General features: G+C 37.4%; 1 pseudogene across 11 annotated transcripts in view; it reads left to right on the forward strand.

The window, feature by feature from the left end:
• Positions 1-6,537, forward strand: part of LOC481790 — a 47,872-nt pseudogene that overhangs the window by 7,298 nt on the left and 34,037 nt on the right. The window lies entirely within an intron of this gene.

Below are 6,537 nucleotides of genomic sequence, written 5' to 3' on the forward strand. Positions count from 1 at the left end.
TAAAGATTTATTTATTCATGAGAGACACACACAGAGAGGCAGAGACATAGGCACAGGGAGAAGCAGGCACCCCATGGGGAGCCTAATGCACAGGATTTGATCCCAGGACCCCAGGATCACGACCTGAGCCAAAGGCAGACACTCAACCACTGAGCCACCCAGGTGCCCCTCATTGTAGTTTTGATTTGCTTTTCCTTGATGATGAGTGATGTTGAGCATCTTTTCATGTCTCTGTTCGTCATCTTCTTTGGAAAAATGTCTATTCATGTCTTCACATTTTTTCTTAGATTATTTGGGGTTTTTTGATGTTGAGTTGTGTAAGTTCTTTATATTTTGAATAATAACCCTTTATCAGATATGTCATTTGCAAATGTCTTCTCCCCTTCCATAGATGGTCTTTTAGTTTTGTTGGTTGTTTCCTTGGTTGTGCAGAAACTCTTTATTTTGATATAGTCCCAATAGTGTATTTTTGCTTTTGTATCCCTTGCCTCAGGAGACATTTCTAGAAAAATGTTGCATGCCCAATGTCAGAGAGATTACTGCTTGTGCTCTCTTCTAGATTTTTATAGTTTCAGGTCTCACATTTAGGTCTTTAATCCATTTCAAGTTTATTTTTTGTATATGGTATAAGAAAATGGTCCAGTTTCATTCTTTTACATGTAGCTGACCAGTTTTCCCAATACCATTTGTTGAAAGAGACTGTATTTTTCCTATTGGATATTCTTTCCTGCTTTGTCCAAGATTAATTGACCATATAAATGTGAGTTTATTTCTGGCTTTTCTATTCTAATCTATTGATCATCTGTTTTTGTGCCGGTACCATGTTGTTTTGATGACTACAGCTTTATAATATAACTTGAGGCCTGGAATTGTGATACTTCCTGCTTTGCTTTGCTTTTTCAAAATTTCTTTGGCTGTTCAGAGTCTTTTAAGTTTCCATACAAATTTTAGATGTATTTGTTCTAGTTCTATGAAGAATGCTGTTAGGATTTTGATGAGGTTTGCATTAAATCTATAGATTGATTTGGGTAGTATAGACATAATAATATTTGTTCTTCCAATCTGTGAGCATGGAATGTCTTTCCATTTCTTTGTGTCCTCTTCAATTTCTTTCATCAGTTGTATAGTTTTCAGAGTACAGGTCTTTGACCTCTTTCATTAGGTTTATTCCTAGGTATTTTACTGGTTTTGGTACAGTTGTAAATGGGATTGTTTTCTTAATTTCTCTTTTTACTGCTTCATTATTAGTGTATAGAAATGCAACATATTTCGGCACATTGATTTTATGTCCTGCAAATTTACTGAATTCATTTATCAGTTCATATAGGTTTTTGGTGGAGTGTTTTGGGTTTTATAGTATCATGTCATCTTCAAATAGTGATAGTTTTACTTCTTCCTTACCAACTTGGATGCCTTTTATTCTTTTTTGTTGTCCAGTTGCTGTGGCTAGGACTTCTAACACTACGTTGAATAAAGGTAGTGAAAATGGACATCCCTATCTTATTCCTGACCTTAGAAGGAAAGTTCTCAGTTTTTCCCCATTAAGAATGATGTTCGCTGTGTTTTTTTTTTTTAATATATGGCCTTTGTTATGTTGAGGGATGGTCCCTCTAAACCTACTTTGTTGAGCTTTTATCACAAATTGATGTTGTACTTTGTCAGATATTTTTTCATATTTCATATTTCATCATATGGTTTTTACCCTTTCTCTTAGTGATGTGATATATCATGTTGATTTGTGAATATTAGACCAGATTTGCATCTTGGGAATAAATACCACTTGATTGTGGTGAAATATTTTTAATGTATTACTGATTCGGTTTGCCAGTATTTTGTTGAGAATTTTTGCATCTATGTTAATCAGGGATACTGGCCTATAGCTTTCTTTTTTGGTGGTATCTTTATCTGGTTTTGGTATCACGGTAATGCTAGCCTCATAGAATGAATTTGGAAGTTTTTCTTCTATTTTTGGGAATAAATAGTATAGGAAGAATAGGTATTAGCTCTTCTTTAAATGTTTGGTAGAATTTGCCTGTGAAGCTGTCTGATCCTGGACTTGTTTATCTATTGGGAGTTTTTGATTACTGATTCAATCTCTTTGCTGGTATTCAGTCTTTTCAAATTTTCTATTTCTTCCTGCTTCATTTTTGGTAGGTTGTATATGTTTCTAGGAGTTTATCCATTTCATCCAAGTTTCCCAATTTTTGGCATGCAATTTTCATGATAGTCTCATAATTGTTTATATTTCTGTGGTGTTGGTTGTTATTTCTCCTCTTTCATTTGTGATTTTGTTTGAGTCCTCTTTTTTCTTAATGCATCTAGCTAGAGATTTATCAATTTTGTTGATCTTTTCAAAGAACCCTCTCCTGGTTTCATTGATCTGTTATTATTTGTTTTTTAGTTTCTGTATCATGTATTTCTGCTCCAATCATAATTATTTCCTTCCTTCTGCTGCTTTTGGTTTTTGTTGTTCTTTTTCAAGCTCCCTTAGGTGTAAGGTTAGGTTGCTTATTTGAGATTTTTCTTGCTTCTTGAGGTAGGCCTGAATTGCTATAAACTTCCCTCTTAGAACTGCTTTTGCTATGTCCCAAAGATTTTGGACTGCTGTGCTTTCATTTTATTTGTTTCCACATACTTTTTTATTTCTTTTTTGATTCTTGGTTGACCCATTCATTGTTCAATATCATAGTATTTAAACCTCTATGTATTTGTGGTCTTTCCAGATTTTTTCTTGTGGTTAACTTATAGTTTCATAGTGTTGTGGTCAGAAAAGGTGCATGGTATGATTTCAGTGTTCTTGAATTTGTTGAGGCCTGTTTGTGGCCTAATATCTGATCTGTTAATAGAGAATTTCCATGTGCACTTGAAAAGAATGTGTATTTTGCTGTTTTAGGATGGAATGTTCTGAATATATCTGTTAAGTCAATCTAGTCCCATGTGACATTCAGAGCCATTGTTTCCTTGTTGACTTTCTGTTTATATTAACTGTCCTGTCCATTGATGTAAGTGGAATGCTTAGTCCCGTACTATTGTATTATTATTGATTAGTTCCTTTCTATTTGTTACTAACTGTTTTATGATTTGGATGCTCCCATGCATAAATATTTACAATTGTTATATCTTCTTGTTGGACTGTCCCTTTATTATTATATAGTATCCTTCTTTGTCTCTTGTTATAGTCTTTGTTTTAAAGTCTATTTTGTCTGATTTAAATATTGCTACTTTAAATATTGCCAGCTTTCTTTTCTCATCCATTTACATGATAAATATTTCTCCATCCCCTCACTTTCAATCTGCAGGTATCTTTGGTCTGAAATGAATCCCTTGTAGGCAGCATATAGATTGGTCTTATATTTTGTTTTGTTTTTTAAAGATTTTATTATTTATTTGACAGACAGCACAAGCAGGGGGAGCACCAAGCAGACAGAGAGAGAGGGAGAAGCAGACTCTCCACTGAGCAGAGAGCCCGATGTGGGGCTCAATCCCAGGAACCTGAGCCAAAGGCAGACACTTAACCAACTAAGCCACCCAGGCACCTCTGGTCTTGTTGGGTTTTTTTTCTTTTTTTTTTAAAGATTTTTATTTATTTATTCATGAGAGGCACAGAGAGAGAGAGAGAGAGGCAGAGACACAGGCAGAGGGAGAAGCAGGCTCCATGCTGGGAACCCGAAGTGGGACTCAATTCCAGCTCTCCAGGATCACACCCTGGGCTGAAGGCAGCACTAAACCACTGAGCCACCCGGGCTGCCCCTGTTGTTATTTTTTCCACTCTATCACCCTGTGCCTTTTGATTGGAGCATTTATTCCATTTACATTCAAAGTAATTATTGATAGATATTTATTTATTATCTTTTTGTTAGTTTTGTTGTTTTGTCATCTGACCCTTTCTTGTCTTTCTCACTTTCATGGTTTGCTGGTTTTCTTTGGTGATATACTTGGATTCCTTTCTCTTCATTCTTTGCATACTATTAGTGGTTTTTGATTTATGGTTACCATTAGGTTTGTATATAACATGTTCTACATATAGCAGTCATATATATATATAATATATATATAATATATATAATATATCATATATTAAGTTGATGGTCACTTAAGTTTGAACCCATTCTTTTTTTTTTTGAACCCATTCTTTACTCCACTTCCTACCATGTTTGTTTTCAGTATATGGTGTCATATTTTCATCCTTTTATTTTGTGAATCCATTGACTGACTTTTTTTTTACAGAAATACTTATTCTTAGTTTTTTTGTTTCCTCCTTTTCATATGCTCACTTATGGTCTTTCCTTTCCACTGAAAGAATCCCCTTTAATATTTCTTGTAGGGCTGACTTAGTGGTCATGAACTCCTTTAGCTTTTGTTTGTCTGAGAAACTTTTTATCTCTCCTCTTCTGAATTATAGCCCTGTTAGATAGAAGATTCTTGTCTATAGATTTTTCCCTTTCGACACTTTGAATATCATGCTATTCCCTTCTGGATTGCAAAGTTTGTACTGAAAACTGCTGATAGCCTTAGGGAGTTTCTCTTACATGTAACTGTCTTTTCTCTTGCTACTTAAAAAAAATTTTTTCCCTTGGGGCCACCTGGGTGGCACAGTCAGTTGGGCATCCGACTCTTGGTTTTGGCTCAGGTCATCATCTCAGGATCATGAGATCAAGCCCTACATCAAGTTCTGTGCTGAATGTAGAGTATGCTAAAGTTTTTCTTTCCCTCTCCCCTCCCACTTCTCTCTCTCTCAAATAAATAAATATTTTTAGAAGTTTTTTTTCTTGAACACTCCTTTTTGCCACTTTGATTACTATGTGTGTCTTAGTGTAGACCTTTGGTTGATTTTGTTGGGGTATTTCAGTGCCTCCTGGATCTAGGTATCTGTTTCCTTCCCAGATTAGGGAAGTTTTCAGCTACTGTTTCTTCAAATAAATTTTCCTCCTTTTTCCCTTTCTTCTCCTTCTGGAACCCCTATAATGCTAATGTTATTATACCTGAAGGCATCACTGAGTTCCCTTAAGTCTATTGTCAGTTTGTGTCATTCTATTTTTCTCTCATTTGTTCAGCTTGATTACTTTCCATTACTCTGTCTTCTAGTTCATGAATTTGTTCCACTGCTTCTTCCCCCTGCTATTTATTCTATCAGGTTTATTTTTTATTTCATTTATTGCATTTTTCATCTCTGATTGGTTCTTTTTTATGTTTTCTATCTCTTTCTTAAGGGTCTCACTGATGTCCTCCTCTTTTTTCTTGAGTATCTTTATGATCATTACTTTAAATTTGCAAACAGCCATGTTACTCATTTCCATTTCACTTGGGTCTCTTGCTGTGGTTTTGTCCTATTCTTTCATTTGTGATGTATTCTTCTGTCCCATCATTTTACCTATTTATGTCTGTTTCTGTGTATTAGGAAAGTCAGCTACATCTCTTGCTCTTGAAAGTAGTGGGTGGGGGATGCCTGGGTGGCTGAGCAGTTGAGTGTCTGCGTTCAGCTCAGGGCATTGATCCCGTGGTCCCAGGATCAAGTCCCATATCAGGCTCCCTGCATGGAGCCTGCTTCTCCCTCTGCCTCTGTCTCTGCCTCTGTGTGTGTGTGTATCTCATGAATAAATAAATAAAATCTTTTTTAAAAAGTGGTGGGATGTGCACTTTTGGCTAGGTGGCACGGGTCCTTCTCCACAGGATACATGCAGCTGCTGCAGAGGCCAGAGGTTTTGGGCACTCTGGGCAGCACACAAGGGCAGGGTATGCAATTTTAACAAAGTGTGTGCATCCTCCATGAGAGGTTGGGAGATGCAGTGTTGGCAGATTGCCTGGGTCTTCTGGGAGAGGATATCTACAGCACCAGGACTGAGGCAGGTCTGGTTGGCAGTGGCAGGGCACAGTGTAAGCATGTTAGGGAGTAAGTGCCACACTGCACTTGTTCCCACAGGTGGCTGTGTGTTTATGAGGGCTAGGAGAGGGAAATGGCACCTTCTAGCTCCTTTGTTCCTGGAGAAGTCCCTCAGCAAACTCTGAGATTAGTTATTAACTCTCCTTCCCATAAGCTACAGGTGCCTTTCAAACTTTGCTTCCAGGTTGTATCTCTGCAAGCTGTTTGCTGTGCTGTCTTTTTAAGGGCAGAGGCTCAGCTTCCTATCACTAGCTGAGCTCTCTCAGAGCCAACGCCACTGTTTTTTAAAGTTCCAGGCTTTAAGTCCCACTGGTTATAAACACTCATGAAATTTGGACCCTGTGATTTTCAAAGCCAATTCTACAGGAATTTCTCTTTCCCTTTTAAGCTCCCCCAGTATGTTTCTTGCCACTCTTCTTGCCTATGGTTCCTTCCCTCCAGTGGTCACACCCATGGGGTTTAGGTTCCCACTGCATCCTCCCCCTTTCTACCCTCTCCAATGTGGCCTCTTCTCTATATTTAGGCATGGAGTTTTTTGGGCCAATCTTGGGGTCCTTTTCTGGGTTTTTGCTCTGATGCAAGTGTTATTTAGTTGTGTCTGTGGGAAAGGATGAGTGTAGGGTCCTCTTTTTGCACCATCTTCCCCATAAGTCAGA

This window comes from Canis lupus, chromosome 12 (assembly GCF_011100685.1).
Source record: "Canis lupus familiaris isolate Mischka breed German Shepherd chromosome 12, alternate assembly UU_Cfam_GSD_1.0, whole genome shotgun sequence".
In the NCBI taxonomy this organism is placed as follows: domain Eukaryota; kingdom Metazoa; phylum Chordata; class Mammalia; order Carnivora; family Canidae; genus Canis; species Canis lupus.